Source organism: Gopherus evgoodei, chromosome 8, assembly GCF_007399415.2.
Source record: "Gopherus evgoodei ecotype Sinaloan lineage chromosome 8, rGopEvg1_v1.p, whole genome shotgun sequence".
Classification (NCBI taxonomy): Eukaryota; Metazoa; Chordata; order Testudines; family Testudinidae; genus Gopherus; species Gopherus evgoodei.
Genome location: NC_044329.1, coordinates 16128691 through 16149934, shown reverse-complemented (window position 1 = coordinate 16149934; position 21244 = coordinate 16128691). Strand labels below are relative to the sequence as shown.

General features: G+C 40.4%; 1 long non-coding RNA gene across 1 annotated transcript in view; it reads right to left on the bottom strand.

Moving 5' to 3' along the window:
- The window catches only part of LOC115656514, a 37281-nt gene extending 16385 nt beyond the window's left edge, over positions 1–20896 (bottom strand). The window contains exons 1-2 of the long non-coding RNA XR_004001684.1: positions 20788–20896; positions 19421–19485 (exon numbers count right to left, since the gene is read on the bottom strand). This is a non-coding gene — a long non-coding RNA (uncharacterized LOC115656514). The remainder of the gene's footprint in view (positions 1–19420; positions 19486–20787) is intronic.
- Positions 20897–21244: the final 348 nt, after the last annotated feature.

Genomic DNA, 21244 nt, shown 5'->3' with positions numbered 1-21244 from the left:
CTACTGTAAAAGAATGAGGCCAATAATGTCGATTTGCGTCCACACTAACCCTAAATCGATATAGTAATATCGATTTTAGCATTACACCTCTCGTTGGGGAGGAGTACAGAAATCGATTTTAAGAGCCCTTAAAATCGATTTAAAGTGCATTGTAGTGTGGACGGGTACAGCGTTAAATCGATTTAACGCTGTTTAAATTGATTTAACTGCGTAGTGTGGACCAGGCCTATGATACACCAAGTGTGGCACTGTTGTTTGAAGGTGGGGGGAAGATAGCAAAGAACGAGATCAGAGATGCAGGCCATAGCAGAATTGTACACACAATTAGAGATGAGGACAAAGAGTTTAAACTTTATGGATTTAGGGCTTTGATTCAGCAACCCATATAAGCATGGGTTTATGTCCTACTAGAGTCCTATGAAGTCAAAGGAACTTAAACATATGTTATCTGAATCTGGGCTGTAAGCCTGACATCTGCAGGAGTTTAGAAAGTCGATCATCAATTATAGGACCAGTTCATTTATCTGTGGCCATGTCAATACTGGGGAAATGTATTATATTATCTAATATGATGTTACACATGATTTAGCACCTCGCATGAAAAGGGATGTGTCATGTTTAAAAATGTGTGAGCTAGTCATGATTATCCTTTTGGGTCCAAAAAACCAGAGGTGCTATTGAAACCTATTCCTTTGCATTCTAGTTACCGATAGGTTACATGAGTCCATAGAGTGTGGAGAATGCCTAGGTTTAATCTGTTAAATTAAATTAATTTGGGGCATTTAGCAGAGATGGTTATTGAAAAAGAATTCCCACTCTTTCCATAGATCAATGCTTTCATAGTAATGCAGGGACGAAGGCACTAGGTGGCAAAAAAGGCCAACAGGTCCCCATTAGTTACCGTCTGGAAATAAGCACTCACATTTCTAAACAGTATTGAAGTCTCAGAACTGGAAAGGGAAGAAAAAGGGTTAAAATACCAGTAATTGAATAATCATAACTAATCTACACATTTTCAACTCATCTGCTTGGATTCTTGTGCACTTTTTTCTCTCTAGTAATTATTGTTTATTTTCATTCTTTATTATGCTACAATCAAAAGAGCAGACAAAATGGTCCATATTCCAGATGAGAAACATCTGGAGGGCTGGAGCAACAGGCCTTTTCTTTATTCCTTCCTGGGCAATTATTAGGCAACGTCACACTTTAATTGGTAAAATAACTCTTTGAGACTCTCATATCACTGCATAAATTAAGTCAATATTGAAAGGGGGGGAGGGGAAATTGTTAGCCTAACTACAAGCAAAAAACCCCCAAAACATCAGATTTTGTTATGATGCCTGCAATTGTGAGTGATTTCTGTACAACCCTTCCTTTCTGGTTAAGCTTTCTCTAAACTTGATGCAAAAAACTTTATAAATTCTAAAATGTTTTAAGACAGTTCTGTTTTTTCCAATACTTAAATGGATATGAAAGAAAAACATGTAGGATTAGAATGTGTCTAGTCACCATCCGATTTCATTACCAGATCTATCAGCAACAAAAAAATAGGAAGTGGTCTCATTGGTTTTGGGAACTTTCACTGCCACAAAGGTATTATCAGTTTGCCATAAATATTGATTAGCCAAATGGTTTATTTGAACTAACAAAGCATTAAATGAGCTGAAATTGTCATCTTTATTATTTTTAAGAAGACAAACAGAGCAAGCTACAAGAGTGCATCTGTTCCACATTTCCTCACACAACATGTTGTGTCTGAACAGCCAGAAAATGTTCTTTGCTGTTCCTACGTTTAAACAATTAAACAGCATCTCGCCTATGAAATATAGATTGTTCATTATATGGATTCATGTTCATTCTGTATTTAATTTATGTATTCCTATCCAAATTAAGTTAGACAGAGGAAAAAGAAATAGATAATGCCCTAAAAATAAAAAGTTATGAATGTCTTCAAACAGCCTTGTGATGATCACCCAGATCCTAGTAAGTCTGGGTTCAGGTTTTGTTATCAATGCAAAATTGAGCTCGTGCATTTTTATGAATGAAGCTAGGTGAATTATAAGTGAGCCTAGGCCAGCTCTTGGGTTGAGGTAGAGATGGGTCTAAATTGCAATGCTAGCATCCGAATCTAAACTTTCCCACAGCTTGGGGGCATTTGGCTCTGCCCTTAGGAAAACAAGGGTCAATTGCAAAGTTTGCTTTCAGATCCAAACCCACCCAAGTTTTGGAGGTATTCAGATCTGGGGTTTTATTTCAGGCCAGTGTTTAGTAATGGCTGTGTTAGGTGTTAATCCTCTGAGATACGACAGGCTTCCAACCAAAACCAGTTTGTTTAGAAAATACTAGGTCTTTCAACCAAAAATATTAAGGGTGCTTCAAAGCAAATTCCCATCTACAGAGAAGTAATGATGTGAGGAGCTTATGGATCCTACAGAGAGCAGCTGTGTAGCTGAGTCGAAAAGAAAAATATAAGGAGGAGTGGGAAAGAAACTGCCCTGTGACAACCAGCCTACTGTTAAAGTCAGATCAAGCCTTACACTGGCACAGCACATCTGCATCCAGGGTCTGCAATGCTATAACTCCATTGAGGTAGTCATTCCAGTGCAATTTTCTTGATGTAGACAAGGCCTCAGTCCCTTGACTCTAGTGAAACTGTAAAGCAGAAAGGACCTTGGTGACTTCCTCAAGGTTACACAGAAATTTTGTGAGAGGGCCAGAAATAGAATCCAGAAGTCCAGACTCCTAGTACCGTACTTTTCTTTAGACACAAGACCACGCTTACGCTCTGATTAATTTTAATAACTTTGTTGTTTTTGTTTTGCTTCTGGGACCTAGATCCTGATAGGAGAAAAAGACCAAGTTGCTGCTTATTTTGAGCAGACGGTGTAAGAGAAATACAAACACAGACAGTATCAAAATTCAAATGGGGGGGGATGGACGAGGGAGGGAGCAATGTGTAAATCACTACAATAATTCTACTAGAATAGCAGTCCCAGTCACAGACAAGAAACCATCTTCTTATTGCGTTTTGCTATCAAGCAAGTTTCAACTCTTTTTTTCTGTGGATCATTATTGCAGTTAAATTAAAACAGCACTTCCTGGCAGGTGCTGAGCCCAGTTTTCAGATCTACTGAGAACCCCCAATTTCTGCTGATTTAAATTGCAGTTGTGGTGCTTAGTACCTGCACGTCAATCTCCTGGGTGAGAACTCAGCAAAAAGGAAACTAAAAAATGTCAACAGATAATCAACATTTTATTTTAGCCTGTGGTCATATGGTTTGCTGGGTTAAAAAAAAAATGCGGCCCTGGTAAAGTTTCTACATAAAGGAAAAGCAAACAGCTGAAAAGCCCCCCTTGTCCTTTGATCCTCCCTGTGGAGAGTAAACCATGAAGCATTTGTTAAAATGCTAATCCGATTTAAAGCTGCTTTTGAATGGGTTAGAAGAGGAAGTGCCAGCTACTGATCTCCTGTCCAGCAGCATTTTTAAAGCCATGTCACTCTGGTTTTCAAAGATAGGTATTCTATTCACACATGGTCATTGCTTAGGCCAAAGAACAATCATCCCAGAGGTAAAGCTGGTTCAGAACGGACAGTCAACACATTTTTTTTCCACGGTCCTTTTCCTGCTGAGGAAGGCATCATGTTACCAAACAGACAAGCTGAACACCCTCAACTCCTGCTCTGAACAAGAGGTTTGGCTTGACCCTGACAGCCTCCCAGATGATAACGCTGTTGTGAATGGACTGATTCTTGGGTGCTGAGGCCTGATAACTTTGCTTATCTAACGGAACTCTCCACCTCATTGCATTTTATTTCTCTTAATTCAACAAAACTACTGAGGAGGAAGTCATCCTAACCCCCCTCCTGGGGGGAGTGGCAGAAGTTTATCAAATAACTCCTGGGTAACACGTTCCCCATCCCCCACCATGCCCTTATTCTTCCCAGCACATTGCCAGGTGCCGAAGGAAAGGTCAACAGCTCTGCTGCCATATGTGAACGTAAAATCAAAGCACATTCTCCGGAATCCCATTTCTTAATTCTTGCAGCCTTTTGCATTGCCAATATCTGGCCCATTAATATCATCACTGGTAAATTAGCTTGTAGATATCAGTTTCAGTCTCAAATACCCAAATTCTCATCTGCAGTAAACTAGTAAGGAAAGATTTAACAACAGGCAAGAAACGTACAGTTTTTCAAAGAGAGGCAGCCAGCCAACAGTCAGAAATGGACAATAATGTAGAACTGGCCAGGTGCATAAAATCCCGCTACTCCTTTATTACTGAGCTTGGTACATGAGCTTACATTCACATGCATATTGGGTCGTAGGAATAATGATATGGGCAAGACTGAAATCTTTAAGGAACACATTTTACATATTAGCTATGGAAGATTATATCTAAAAACAAACACAAATGTACCGTGCATGCAAAGTACAACGCCTTATGTAAAAGAACTAAGAACATGCTGTAATTTTCTTTTAAAAGTCAAGGTTTTTTCAAACACTTTGTGCTGTCTTCATTTAAGGAGTCCAGGTGTTAACAGAAGGGGGTGATGCTTCAAAGTAACACTTCATAGCAGGAAGGACTGAAATTAACCAATTCACACCTACTGTCCTAGAAGCTTTACTTCCTCTGGAGCCCACTGCTAGAAACAGCTGTGATCAAATGATAGTTTGTAGATCTTCTTTTCCTAGTTGGTGAAGGAAACAAATGCGATCTTAAGAAAACAAGATAGCACAACCTATTCTTTCACCCTAAATGGCAACTGTGAGTCTGCATTGTAGCATTCCTAATGCATTCCTTAAAGGATGTTTGGAAAAAGGACAACCCAGAATTCAACAGTTTCTATCCACTGTGCTCTTTTCAAATGAACGAGTTGGATTGACTGCAGATTTTGAAGCATATGGAAAGGAAAACAAACAGAATTAATAACATCTATCACAGGAAAATAGCCCCAGTATGAATTTATCTTACCTAACAAGCAGAGTTCTCTGCAGTGTTGGTAGTTCACCACTGAAGACATTAACTTTTGATTTTAGAACGTCTGATTCATGGGACAATCTCGCTTTTCAGAGACAGTGTCGTTTACTGCTTAGGGAATGTGAAGGAAAGTCAAAAGCCAGACCTTCTATTCCTGGTGCTGCCACAGACCTAGGCAAAAATGCAGAACCTCCACGTGCCTTGCTTTCGCCATCTGAAAACTAGTGCCCACAAAGTGACTGGATGGATTAAATTGGGCACTCTACAATTTTTCAGTCTCAGAATGATGCAGCTGTGTTCCGTTAGTATTTGTATTGCAAAGCAATGAGATTATTGAATGAAAAAGTGTCCTAGAGGCACAAGGCGCTGTATTGCTTGACAAAAGCAAACTTCCGTAACATAGAATTGCCAATTTTGGTTGGATGCATTCCTGGAGGTTTCATCACATGATATAATCTTTAATTAAATATTAACCTTTAATTCCCGGAGACTCTAGGACAATCCTGGAGGGTTGGCAAACAAAACCAATGCACATGTGAAACGTGCTTCCTGTCAGAACACTAACTAGTTTATTGTTAAAATGACAAAGTCGTACATCTATGTACAGTGTCTATAAAATATAAATGACCAGTACATATAAGCATTACATTTAAAGAAAAAAATGCAAGGTAAAGGCCCCTCTGTTAAAACAGGCCAAATGTGGGGCCCCAAATAACTTTGTGTCCCTTTTAATTGTGTTTCATTTTGTTTCTTTTGAGAACTAAGTGAGAAGAAATGAGATCCCTGCGCACTTTATATCATGCAACATGTGCGACGCAATATATATTAGCATCTGAAATAGATTTGTTGCAGCAATGTATAATGTGTATACTGGGACTAAACTCATTATAAAGCTTTCTTTGACAGCCCCACCTAAAGCTTTTGGCATTTGGAACCCAAACCTCACATTAATCCCTCTCAATACAACCGCTCTTTACAACACTAACAATACTCTGCATCCTCAGGATGGGGGATGTTATATCAGAGCACCTAGGATAGGATACAATGTGCTAGTTGAATGAATAGCACCAGCATCCGAACAATTCAGAATTTAGGAACGACCAGGAAGTTCTCCAGGCAGTCTCAAGGTGATCAAAGGCTAAAGCCGATTTATCTAAATCACCTGTCTTTTCCTATATAATCCCCTGCTGTTTCTGTCAACTCAGTACTGCCATCTATGTAATTCAGCTATGAGATTTAATAGTCAGGAGCTTTAGGATTAAATATGCAGCACTTGAAAATGTCCACATTAATTTGATACTGGAAGCTATTTAAAAAACGTGATAAAACTGGGTGTTTTGTTCTATAAATATATATATATAAACACACACATAATACAAAAGTATCCAGATTACCAGAGTGTAATTTTAAAAAGTAACAGGAAACTTCAATGTCAAATTGCATTACCTTATTTTTATACCATATATTGTTCAAGCCCCTCAGTAGGCAAGTTACCTGATTTCTATGCTATCCACTGCGTAATTTATTTCAGTACCTCATTATTCTCTTTGGCTCAGAAACCCTGTTTTAGGATCAACCAGGAGCGTCAGCTACATGCATTTGTACAACTGACTCTCTCTTGCTTCTGAGCAATTGTTTACAAATGAAATGTAACTAGTTGGTGTAGAAATGGCCCCAATCCAAAATTTTAGATTAATAAAAATAATTAATAAATAATAATAATAATAATAATGTGTATTATGATAGCATCTAGAGGCCCAAATTAAGGTTCAAGCCTCCATTGTGCTAGGAGCTGTACATATATAAAGATGATCTTTGCCTCAAAGAGCTTACAAAGGAATCCGAACAACAAGAACTTGCAGGTGTTCGGATCTGAACTTCACATCTGACTCCTAACTCTGTAACAGGCCAAACCAAAATTCTGATCCAGACCCCTATGCACATTGGGAAAGTTTGGATCAGGAGCTGAGCTCAGAGACACATCTGTAGTCTTGTGTAATTATTTCTCAGATATACACTTTATAAAAGGATTCCTACAGGCACAGGTTTCCATCATGAAAACCAAAGGCCCTATGCACAGCGGGATCAAAAACACACGAAGTTTCTAGAACAGTGTTTTTGGCTAGAACGGATAAGCATTGCTTTTGTCTTAAATCTATGCTGCAATGCCTGCTACCAAGTAGCTAAAGGGGATTAGGTCCTGATCTTGCAAAGATAAAGTTGGTGTGACTACTCACGTGAATAAAGCTACCAAGTGTTCACTGGACTGGGGGTGCTAGTTTGTAGCATAGTTCTGGGGAGAAGATATTTTCCAGAGATAGTGTGGCTCTTTGAAAATAAATAAATAAATAAATAAATAAAAAGTCCCTGTTCACAAAGACCACAGAAGCCATGGGTGTGTTTAATCATGTAGCCATCACGTTACTGATAACAGTGTGAACAAGGTCTAGAGGTCTGCCATAGTCTGACAGCTAGTCACTTGAATTTTAAAGTAATAAATTCAGGGGAGGAAATCATGAGGAGGAAACATTCTTCTTCTAAGCGCAATTTGCTTTTTTTAAACAACAAAATGACTTTTCCTTCACTAGTCTGTGCATATGTAAGAATGTCATTTTTTTTTTAAAAAAAGCAATCCCCTTTCAAACAAAAAGTACAACATATACGTGCACCTCTACGCAACTCAAAAAATCTCTGCTTTGCATCACGTACGATGGTTTTAAATTAGATCTCTTTTTTCTGAAATGGAAAAATCACAGTCAGCATTTGTATATAAATATTATTACACAGCTTGAATTTACAAGCTAGAAAACAGAGCATGCTGCATGACGTGCTAAAAATTCCTTGCTGCAAATTTTTTTAAATTAAAAAAAAAAAACAACCAAAAAACCACTGTTTATACAGTACTTCCAGTGTCACAAACAATGTTCTGCTTACAGCTATTTGTGGTTCAAATAGTTACAGAATCAACATTTGACTCCAAAATTAAAGTGTAAAGGCAAGAAATCAGTTTTGTTGTAGCTGCTGCTTGCACTCTTCAATATTACAAATGAACTTGAAGACAATTCTAATATTCGGTCCAGACCATTGGGGTGGGGTGATTGGTAGAGAATGCTCTGTGACTACCTGCACATCTGTGAATAGTAATGTTTTAATCAGGAGTGTCAATCATTTCAGACTGTTCTTCAAAAAGAAACTGATGAAGAGTTCATGTCTAGCTGCACTTGCTCTAGATTAATCCATCTCAATAATAGAGGTACATCTTAATTCATCCACAACAAAGCCTAAGAAAACAGTGCAGATTCAATGCCCAGGACTACAGACCTGTTCTTAACATGGCCTTCCACGAGGCCCGAGCATGGAAGGCGTTGAAGTACACCCCACTGCCCGAGACCCTAAGAGCCCAGGGCTATGAGGTCCAGATACATGCCCTGATTGTGGGAGCCCTGGGCTCACAGGACCTTCCCCCAACAAGCCCGGTTCTGAGACCATGCCGAGTCGGTCAATGCTATGCCCAGTTCATGGTGTCCGACACTATCAGGTGGTCCAGAGACATTTATACAGAACACATCACAGGACACCATCAATACCACATTGAGTAATTGAGACCATCGACCAGGGAAATAACCCACTTCCTTCCCTGATGAACCAAGGGATGCACCCCACCCAGGTACTCATTCACTATGCTGATACTGACTTGGACTCCTTATACAGTCCATGGGTGGCGTACCCGAGCCCACTTATCCACTGACACTTTAAAAACTCTTCCACCCCAATTTGGGTCTATACTGATTATGTGATATGTATGTATTTCTTCGTCCTTGCAACCGATACCTGTAATCCCTCATGACTCAAGCCTGACCACAGATGTACAGTACCTTCCCTCTTAACTTGTGTATATTTAATTTTAAGCATTAATTTTAATAAAAAAATTTAATCAGCTTAGTGTATGATAGTCTGATCCTTCAAATATATATTACTGAGTAGAAATTACTACTAAAAGTAGTCAGTGGCACTAGCTGTAAGTGTTTGAGAGTAGCAGACGCTAAGTTCTTTACTGAGAGACTTTAACCTGCTCTTGCACAAAGATGGAGTCAATATTTTAATACTGTAAGTCTTTTCCTTCCCTAAACTACAATACAGCCTGAAGCTGGAAATGCCCATTCCCTACCCAAAAAGATGATACAGCTAGAAAGTACTTCTTAATTCATCCAATTCTAACCCTCCTGTATCAGATAATAAGGTTTCTGCAGTCCTACTAAAAATTTACCCAATCTCCTCCCCCATCCTGAGAGGCATCCATAGTTAATGATTTGCTTTTAAAAGCCACATATTTTTACATGACTACAATATGCTCTGTTTTATGTTGAAAACAAAACACTTTCTCTGGTAAAATTAATAATGTAAGAGAAGATGTAATGAGGAAAGTCATCCATCCGAGTCTCAGAAGTCATGAAAGCTTTCAATGGGGGTAAAAACAATTACACAAAATGTGTATGGTAAATATGCTAAGTACAGAATAAAAGTACTTTTGAGTGGATCACAACATTTACACAAAATACATTCCATGCAAAGTTTGAGGGCACAAAAATACAAAATTGTACAAAACCAGTTTTCTCTTGATGTCTGTCCTACCTCTGTCAGCACAGTACACGGGTGATATGCTGCAGGAACCAATGCTTGAAAAAGGTTCAGGATACACAACAAGCTCTGATAACACAGTGTTAAGGAATCATGGAGTGCTTAGGAAATTGTAAAACGAAGGAGTCTGGTGCTTTTAAAACTGGAATAGCATACCTAAGTACCTAACAGGGAAGACAACATTCAGGGAGGATTGTGCTTATTTTACAGACAGAGCTGCGAAGTCCATTGGAATCCTGTATAACAAAGGCAAGACATGTGACGTTCACCCCAAACCCAGCAACGTTCTTTTAATTAATATAAAATTAATTATAATTAATTAATTAATTAATTGGGGGGGGATAGCTCAGTGGTTTGCACATTGGCCTGCTAAACCCAGGGTTGTGAGTTCAATCCTTGAGGGGGCCATTTAGGGAATCTGGGGCAAAAATCTGTCTGGAGATTGGTCCTGCTTTGAGAGGGTTGGACTAGATGACCTCCTGAGGTCCTTTCCAACCCTGATATTCTATGATTCTGTGATCTCCAAGGGACTAAGATCCTGCTCTTGCTCCCATTAAAGTCAATGGCAAAAACTCCCATTGACATCAGTGACAGGATCAGGGATTGAATACCTTCTGTCTCTAGGTCACCAGCAGAAATCAGGCCCCAGCTGGATACTGGCCAGACACTATTACATCTGATAGCAGTAAAGAGACCTGTGCCAAATGTGTTCGGTTGATGGGGGGCAGGGCGGCGAATTGTCAGTCCAGTTCATAGTAAGCACATGTCCCATTCACAGAAGATATTCTGAATGGGACCCTTCTGGACATTCTCAGCAGTGAAGCCAATGACTGCATGGGATATGAGGAATGAATATTCACCTCAGCCCAGATCAGTTTTTCAGGGATGCTGATAAGGCAGCATGGTGAAGCTTATAACCTGGGCAGCCCCAGAGTATCTTCTCATTGGAGAGGATGCTGTCTGCAAGGCCGTCAATACATCACCTTTCACACTGGTTTTATAAAGATATTTTCCTGAAGATTTTGAGGGTGGTTTACTGTATTGATATCAGTCTGACTTGAGCAGACTTAAAGAGCTCTGTACTGCGAAGAAACCTGTTCTCCAAAAAAGTTCAAAACAAGGTCTACTTTCACTGCCCTTTTGCTAATTTCTGCAGTAAACAACATTCCTTAAAGCTGGTGTAAAATGCATCTTGGACTCTCTCCTCCAAAGCAACATATTGTGACTGGGTTATTATATATCATTCTTCATAAGACTTAGGGAGAAGGGGTGGACATGAACTGTTGCCACACAGCATTAGCAACCATGAGCTAAAGATGAGAGAGCAAGAGAGCTGCAGAAGTGACCTTTTCTGTCATAATAAATGTTACTAAAAGGTTAGAAAATGTCTGTGTGAAAGGATTTAATTCAGTGTCAAGTCCAGGGGTTGGCAACCTTTCAGAAGTGGTGTGCCGAGTCTTCATTTATTCACTCTAATTTAAGGTTTCGTGTGCCAGTAATACATTAACATTTTTAGAAGGTCTCTTTCTATAAGTCTATAATATATAACTAAACTATTGTTGTATGCAAAGTAAATAAGGTTTTAAAAATATTTAAGAAGCTTCATTTAAAACTAAATTAAAATGCAGAGCCCCCCGGACCGGTGGCCAGGACCCAGGCAGTGTGAGTGCCACTGAAAATCAGCTCACATGCTGCCTTCAGGTTGCCTACCCCTGGTCAAGTCCATAACTGAGTGGGGGTGGAATTAGGATAATAGATTTAATTCAGCCTCTACTTTCCCTCTGCCTTCCACAGAAATCATTCCAGGAAGAGCAATGCCAATGCCTTCTCATTGATCATTCAGATCCCTGATCACAAACTTCCTTTACATTAATGGGCGATAGTAGCAATGCTCTGCAGCCAAACACGTAATCCTCAGACACTGGAAGGACAAGATCACAGCCTCCAGGGTACAGTCAATTTAATCAATGGCCTGTCTCTTCATTTGAAAAGCCTATATTGTGATATTTAACCAGAGGTTCCAAACAACAGCAGGGCTCCATTGCACTAGGCACTGTCCAAATGGGATGCATTCTTAAACAATATAACTCAAAAGAATACAACATGACACAAGTCTAGAGACGCCGTTCTCACAGAAATACAATGCCAGGAAGCTACAAATCTATACAGATATAGGTTTGCCTGGCAAAAATTCGACCCAGTGTCATGCAAGTACCACTGTAAAAGCGTTGTCACAGAATGATTCATTCTGGAACACATTTATCAAACAAGAAAGCCCCTGCCCAATTCACAGGAGAGGAGAATGTGTTTCTGGGCTGAATATCTGTCATAGCCAGGTTAGAGAATACTGTATCCAACTGCAAATGTTGGAAAGGAAAGCTCTAAGCAAACAGAATTTCATTCTCCACAACGGAATTTAACCAGGATACAGAAGTTAGCAACAACACTCCCACTTTTATGGAAAGAGCCATGAGATCTATAAAAGTTGTTCCTCTAGCAACACTGTAAGCCCTTGTCTCTTTCCCATGTTTGTGCTACACCTCAGCATAACAGAGCTCTAATCCCAGCTGGGGCCATTGGATGCTACCATAATAGAAATATTTACTACTCTTACTATACACAACCAACAGATTGATGGCTGAGAGAAATCAAAGTCAATGAAAAGATACACTCCAATCAGACAAACTGGCACAGAAGCCCTTCTTATAAGCCCAAATACCAATCAGCTTCCTTTCTGAGGAATGCTACTCTTAGTCCAGCAAGCTACATATACTGCCTCCAGAACACATACACATCTCATAACAAATGGAGTCAAATTTGCAAAGCTACATGGTGGGGCAATGGGGAATGCATTACTGATCTACATAGCCAAGCATGAAGCTTGATTGTCCTTATCTAATCTGTTACTATGGTGGTATAAAGATATTCAGCCCTCACATTTGATTGCATAATCTCCTGCAGCCATGAATTCCACAGATTAACTATACATTGGGCTCCGTGTTTGTCACGGTGGTCGCAGAAATCATGGATTCAATGGCTTTCTTTGACCTCCAAGACTTCTGCGGCGGCCAATGTGGCTGACTCCAGGGCTGCCCATGCAGCTGGTTCCGGGCAGCCAGCTGCTTAGGTGGCCCCGGGGACAGCCACACCAGTTGCTACTCAGGCAGCTGCTGCTTGGGCGGCCCCGGGCAGCTGGCCCTGGGAACCGCCCAAGCAGTGGTCCCAGGGGCATCCGAAGCAGCCGCTGCTCAGCAGCAACCAGCAGCAGTCCCCAGCAGCAATCCCTGGGCAGCCGGAGCAGCTGCTGCTCAGTGGGCCCTGCCTCCTCGGCCACCCGGGGTGCCCCCCCAAGCAGCGGCCCCCTCTCAGAGCACCCAGCCCCAGCAGTGGCACCCCACCCATGATTTAGTCAGAGGTATATAGTATAAGTCATGGACAGGTCACGAGTTGTGAAATTTTGTTTATTGCCCATGACCTGTCTGTGACTTTTACTAAAAAAATACCTGTGACTAAATGGTAGCCTTAACTACACATTGTGTGAAGCTATATTCTTTTTCGTGTGCTCTAAATTTATCAGTCACTACTTTAATCAAGCAGCTCTTTTTTGTTGTATTGTAAGACAGAACGACAAGGAAGGGTTGATGGATTATACCCTGCACAAATTCTGAATATCTCCATTATCTACCCTTTAGCCTTTCTTTCCAACACACAACCAGTGTCTCTGTCATTACTTGTTATATATAAATCCTTCCACATCTCAACCACCTTTATTGACCTTCTCTGAATCTTTTCTATCTCAGCCACTAATTTACTATAAGTAACCAAACCTGCGTATTTGTTTGCATTGTTAAGGAGTACTGATTGAAATAAACAACCCTAAGTAGCAATGAAAGTAGTGATTTTCTATATAGAACGGGGTTACGGGAGAGCAGTGAGGGCTCATGGAACTAGGGAGCTGGGCCATTAGATCTGGGAAATTGGGATCTTCAGCATGATTGGGGAGCTACAGGCAGTGGGAGCCATAAACTTTCTCCAGTGCTGCTTCCTAGTCCCACTGCCAACCTCTATGCCTCACCCTCATTACCTAATGCCTAGCCCTTTTCATTCCATCTGTCTTTGCAATGCTGCCCCTCCCCCCGAAAAAAAGCACCACATCCCAGCTGTTAACCTCGGGTTGAGTGGCACTGGAGAATGGAAACATTTGGCCACACTTCTCATTTCCATCACTTTTCTACTCCAAAACTGGTCATGAAAATCTAGAGCAGTAACTCCTACATTTTAATAGCTCAAGTTCTGATACTTAGCCTGTGTCCAAGAGACAGTAAAGATGAGTTACTGAGTGAAATTCGAAGTCTTTTGGAACATTTACGTTCTTAAGTAAGAGGAAGCCAAAGAAACATGAGACTAGCAGGCCAAACTTTTAAAAGGGAGCATTTCTAAATGTTTCCCCTTCTAAAATTTGCACATGCTTTTAGTTACATGAAAATTAAATCGTCCCAGGAAGAGTTACTGTGCCTAATGGAGAGACTGAATTCAATCTTTAAACTGGAAAAATGGAATTTTAGATCTGCTTGGAGTGCAAATATCAGCATTACCTTTACTACAGAGTCTGCACGATGATACACCATTACAATGTTCTCTGTACTATTGTTCATTACTTATATTCAGGGGCTGAGGAGCACCATTTAAAGGAAGGCATAAATTCCTCTCCTTCCCCCCCCATACACAGCTGACCTTCTCTTCCCCTTTCAGGCACCCCCTCTGCCACCAGCAGCCTGACAGTCCCCTACCCCCTTAGCCCACGAACCCCCAACAACTGTTCTCTCCAAAAGTGAGACAGTGACATTGTTGTTTTTGTAGACATCACAGCCTATTAGTTCCTCTATTTTTTTTAAATTCACCCAAGCATTCTCTTTTTTTTTTTTAACTGATTGTGCAGTGTCAGGCCCTCTAACATACAGCATGGACAGATACCTCCACTAAGGTGTGCACAGTGACTTCAGAGAGTCTTTCCTCGGAGTAACCTGCAGTCAGAGCCCACCAAATTTGTATTTTAGACTATTTTTGTCCATGTGCATTACTCTAAATTTCTCCACATTGCATTTAATCTGCCATTAGGATGGCTAATCTCCTTCCCTGCCCACTCCAAGAGCATTTAAATCCATCAGGAGTTTCTTGCCATCCTAAAAAAAATTAAGCAAAGTAAATAATCTAAAGTGCAATTGGCAAATTTCACCAGCTCACTCTGCACTTCCTCTTGCAAAGCATCAATATAGTAACTAAATACTGGACCAACAGTGGGACACTTCACTATTAGCTTCTTCCCATTCTGATGAGCAGCTGCTCATCAAACTCTGTTTCCAGACATTAACCAAAAGAGGGATATCAAGCAGAACACTAGCCACCAACCCCCCGAATTTTAGAGAAGGGTGTGGAATTCTGGATCCTAACATTGTGGTGTCAGCCAGTCCTTCCCAAACAATGTAGAGTGCAAAAGAGAATATTGTTATTTATTTTTCTTCAGAGTTCTTTATGTCCACAGTTCAGCACAACACTTAAGCACATTCTAACTGGAAGCACATTAATAATGCATTGAAGTCAATGGGACAGCTCACATGATTAAAATACCTAGCTGAATCAGAACTTTGTTTGAAAATTAAGTGGGTCACATTCAGTGTCTACTGTTTCATTAATTTTCCATTTAAAAAAAAATCAATTTGGAGAGTCCCCACTTTCCTTGCAGAAGCCTCACTGGGTCTGCCCCAGTATATCTGGTTTATCCAGGGAGGGATTATTGTACCCTCATTTAGACTATCAATCATTTTGAGAAAATAAAGCTTATGATGAGGAAAGTTTCCGGGAACTAGGCATGTTCTGTCTAGAGAACAGAAAATTGAGGAGCAGCAGGGCCAGCTACAAAGGGATTATATCAACTGGAAAGGACTCAATTATTCTCATCAGCCAGCGAGGATGGTACAGATAGTCATGAGTTTAAGCTGCAGCAGGGAAAATAGACTTTGAAGAGTCAGAAAAATCTTTCTAAGCACAGATCGGCAATGAACCCAGCTGTCAAGGGAAGTTGTGGACTCACCCACCAGTGCTGAGGACATTCAAGACTAGCCTAGAAACCCATCTATTAATGATGGTTTAGGAATAATTAAATCAGTCCTGCCACAATGCAGAGGGATGGGCTTTATAGTCTCTAGAGAAACATCCAACCTAAATAAGCCTGAAATTGTACGTATATTTCATTGCTTCGCTTGCTTCATGTACAGGGTGGTGGTTCCCCCTTATTCAGATTTTCCTTTTAACATTAATCTCAGTGTTGCAGGCAATTATCCAGCAATTTTAACTGGAGATGAGACGTTGACCTACACGTTTCCTATCCTCCAAATGGTACAGATTTGTATAATGATTTAACACTCATCTTGCTACCTGGAATTCTTTAAATACAAAGGTAGGAATTGACCTGCATCAAACTGTAAATGGAGGTGTCTTCTTTGTGGTGGTAATCTTCATATTTTTCTGATCATTATTATGAGACAGCCTCAGTATCATATTTTACGGCACAGCTCCTAGATCAGCTTTCTTGAACTACCATAAGGTTTTGTTTGTCAGTAACCAATACTTTCCCTTTACAAATTTCACCATACCACTCATTACTACTGTGCAAATGTGCCACCAAAACTTTAGATGCCCAGAGTTTTCTTCCTATAGGCTGCAGGTCACTAACATCAGTACATTCCCTGACAGTCAGTAAAAAAAGGAAAACTACAAAGAAAACTAGTAGGTTTAGTAGAAGAGTGGTGCCTAGAGACCTCTACCAAGATCTTAGAGAGACAAGGTAGATGAAGTAATATCTTTTATTGAACCAACTTCTGTTGGTAAGAGAGGAGCTTTGAAGTTTACACACTCTTCTTCAGGTCTTCTAAGGTAACACAAGTAAGATCTTGTCAGTTCAAAATCAATTTTACAAAAAAAAGTGTTCAAGGCAAAATAATTGAGAATTTACTTTTCTTCCTTATCCTGTTGTAACTTCCCAAACTACTCTCCTGGGTCTGTGTTCCTGACTCTGGCAAAACTCCTACTTAAGTCAATCGGAACGTTTCCACAATAAAGCCTTCTGGATTGGGCCCATGAAGACTTGAATTAAATACTGATATACAGCTGGTTTTAAATTAAAAAAAAAAGACGTAGATCCTGTGCACGTAGGAAATGCCTTTGAAATCATAAATTTTCCAGCCAGTAAGGTTTCTGTTTTTTCTATGTATATAGTCTGGGTATTTGGAAGAGGGGATGGGAAGGAAATTAGTCAGCAAAATATTAAGGTGTTAAGACTTGGTAATTATATCAAACTAGGCAGTGCTGTGATAGTCCAGCGCTGCTTTGAAGGAGGAAGGGCTGAGTTAAACATTTATTCCACTGCAGCATCCTGAATAGTAAACGAATTAGGATAAGCAAATACAGATAATGCAACTCATTCTGTCAAGAGAGACAGACACACAATCCATCAACACCCCTCACTCCCTTCTCCCCCTCTAGGTGCGGGACTGGCTTTGCAGGCGAGGTGTCAGCTAGAAACCGGTCTCCCCCCACACCCAACCACACACAAAAGGTATCAGTAATGTGCTAGCTAGGAGCAGATTAATTTAAGGGGGTGGGGGTGAAAGCTGTAAAACGAGGTGGGACCCATTTGCCCAGCAGAAATCCTCTTTGGAAATTGCAAGCAACAGCAGCTCCTCTACCGCGGGGGAGGAGGAGGCGGAAAGGAGGCAGACAGTGGGGATGTTTAGAGGAAATTTACAATCATTTCCTCTCTGTGGTTTGGTTACAAATCAACAACATCCTGTTCTTTTGTGAGGCTCAGGGGCGCCTGCCAGGCTGATCGCTGGAGTCCCTTAAAGCCACAGAGCAGCAGCCGCCCTCCCCCCGCCTCTGTGCGGTGCCCCCCTGGGGAAGGGGTGAAAAGGCGCTCTGGAGGGACAGTCACGTTGTTCTCCTGTATGGGCGCTGGTAGATGGAAACGCAACACTTTCCAAATGAAAAACCATCCGTAGCGCTCGAATGTGCTCCGTGCAAAGTGCCCTCCACTGCCCAGCGCTTCAACCGCCAGCTGGGGGAGATCAGCCTGCAGGGAGCTTTCTGGACAAAACAATCCTGACTTCAGAGGGCTTGAGTCAGTAAATTACAGCGTGCAGGAGGGAGGGAGGGAGAGAGTAGTTTTCACACAAGGTTACACACACAAACACACGCCCCTCCGGCTGTTTACACGGGGGGCAGGGAAAGGAAGCCGAGCAATTGCCACCTCTGTGAGAGGAGGGGGTTGGATTTATGGTGTTGCCTGACGCTTTCCATCACCAGGGTGTAATATATTCCGCCTCAAATTAAAATCACACATCCCGGATAACCAGGGTGGAGTGTAAACGCGTCTCCATCTGTTTGAACCCTGTCGATGTTAATTCGGAACGCACTCTTTCCCCCGTTGTTCCCTAATGGAAATGTATTGTTTTGTCTCCAGCCTATTTTAGCCCTTTCTTTCTAACCCCAGAAATAAATGAATCCTTCATCCATACACGTTCTCGTCTTTTGCCCCAAATCTCTCTCTCACGCACACATTTTTTACATTTTAATTGAAACAGTTAAACCCAGAAGAAAATACCTAAAGTCACATTATTACATCCCATAGAGGAGGTTGGGTTAAAACATGCAGCTATTAACAGCCAGCCTTCTGAGAACATCAAAGATCTAGCTCGTAAAATGAATTTACAATTGAAAAAAAAAATCAGTAGTTTTACATGAGTACAACCACTTGACTAATTGCAAAGTCTCACTAAAATGCTGGTATTTTAAACCTTCACCTCCGATATACAATTAGCTGCCACCACTAGCTGTTTTGTAACTAAATATATATCCCTGTTTCAATTTGGACATTACTCCATTGCCATAGGTTAGGTCCTGAAATGCAACAGGAAAGGAAAATTCAAGGTGCTTTGGTAGTCAGCAAATGGTTTCAAGCTAAAATGATTTGTACATGTTCATGAAAAAAAAAATATTTAAAGCAACAGCCCTAACATCTTACCTAACAGCCCCAAGCGGATTTTCCACAGCAAAGTATTTCTAAAGCAGGAGAACATAATTTTTGATTGGAGGAATTTAAAAAAGAAGCAGCAGAAAATAGGTTTTTGCGGATCAAACCCAATTCTAAAGAAAAAAATATCGGATAAAGGAATTGAAATTGAGTCACTTATGTTTGAGTTTTATATTGTGCTATTACATTTACTGTAGATGTTGATCTATCTATAATATACTTCAATAGCTTAATCATGCTGTAACAAACATGTATTGTCCTCTGCTCTGATCTCAGCATCCATAGCACAGAAAACTTTTGAGTTTTCTCTTGTTATCCCCTGTCAGCCATGTAGTACCGAAATGTAATCTGATTAGAACTGAGTGGGTTCTGCCTGGCATTTTTTTTTAGTGTCTGCTTTACTGTTAACTAATTAGACCACTGCAAAACCAGCTTTGCAGTGAAAAATTCTTTCATGTTTGGAAAAAGTTATAGCACTTTTGTTTAAAATTTAATAGGCTATTGCTTTTAATGAAGGATGCACTATTTTTCCAGATTGCTGTTGATAGTCTGCAGTTATCTTTATGAACTAATGCAGGGATGGGTGACAAAAGCAATCGAGATAGCACTTGTACTTTTCAGGAACACACAGGCCTGCAATTTATTTATGAATGCCTGGAGGCTAGTAAAATGCTGCTTTATGCTTGTTCTGACGTTTTATAATAATATTTTTACCTGATGGTGCTGCATTTGTCAGAGAAGAGGCTTTCTCCATCTGGAAATGTGGGGTGTTTTCTTTCCTAAATCACAAATAGAATTATATACATTTAAGTAACAGGTGATAGTGGACACCAGTTTACAGTATCATATTCTGCTTTTGCATTTTCTCTTTTTCAGTGCATTTTTTAAAAAGGAAAATATAACTATCATCAAAACTTCTTGTGAATCCATAAAAAACAACCAATTTGTTCCAGATATGACCAAGTTAAGCAGAAAATGAGCAATACAACCACACTATACATTTTATTATGTAGAGTATAAATTCTGGGATAGGAACTTATTTTTTGTCCCGTGTTTGTACAAACACCTAGCACAATGGGTCCTGGTCCATGACCAGGGATCCTATATGTGATGGTATCACAAACAAACAAAACTATTTCTACCTCCCCACATCCATGTATTTGCATTTGTTCATTTAGTTGCTAGAAATGCCTAAGTCACACGGAAATGCCTGGGAATTCAGCCCACTAATTACGTTTATAAGCAGAATTGTGTTTCTGGAGATTATCGACTTGAGCAGCAAATAAATATTCAGAAAAATATAAAATAAGGTAATTGAGATGATCTAATCAATTTGAGAAACAGAAATCTATTTCTCATACGTCACTGGTTGTTCTATTGTGCAACAGCTGACATCGGTAAGTTGCCCAGTAATCAACAGTCCCATCTATGGATGCTGAGTGGGTTCAGTTCCAGTCTTGGGGTCTATGGCTACAATGTCCATATCAGAAGGGGGACTCTGCCTGGGGATGAGATGGGTTATTCTGCCAACTTGTGAGCCAAAAAGACCCACAGGTCTTCTTTATGTCCAGCAGCCTCAAAAAAAGAATCCCCTTTAATCATTACAACCGAGCAATGTCTCTTCCCTACTATGTGGGCACTACCCAAGTACAATACATGGGTTTGTAATGCTATGTCTAAAGTCTTTCTCTTGCTGGGTTCCAGTTGCAGAACTTCCATTGAACTCAATGGATTTTTGCCTTAAGTCAATGGCAAACTATGTTGACAATATTTTTAGCCTAGCTCAGATTTTCATATTGAGACCCAGCCAGAACACAGCAGCTATACATCAGCTTGAAAAAAGGAGACCAATATTTCACAGGAGTGCTGAACCTCAGTTGTTCTCCTCCTAATTCTGGCAACATTCTGAAACGTAAAAATCAGGAAGTGAGCATGTGCAGCTAGAATTACTAGACTTCCACGCAAGCCAAATATTATATCCACTATCATCTAAAATTATACAGCCCAGTCTCAAACACTTGCACACATGAAGAATCCTATTGGAGTCAATGGGGACTCTTCACATACAGAAAATTACTCACATGCTTAGGTGCCTGCAGAATCAGGTACACTGTGACTGCAAAAAAGGAATAGCACCGTCTTATATGGTTTATCCTCAAAGACTTCATTTGGGGGGATACTAGCATGAGACAGGAGCCTGTAATAGAAATCACAGGGAACTAAGCAAATATAACACGTGCTTTGGAAACCAGTATTTCCCATTGATATAAGCACCTCTCAGCTCAAAGGATCCGAACTTACTCAGAGCATGTAAGTAAACTACTCTGTAGAGTATCAGTCTGTGCCTATAAAATGTAAGTTCTTTGAGGCAGGGAACATGTCATGTGCTTGACACGGCTTCCCAACTGCACAGCATTATGTACAACCAGGCTTGGTTTTGTTAAAAAAAAAAAAAAAATCTAAGAAACTGGTGTAGTATCACACAACAGAACGGCACCATGAGCCCATTCTGTTCTAATGCATCATCCCATAACCCTC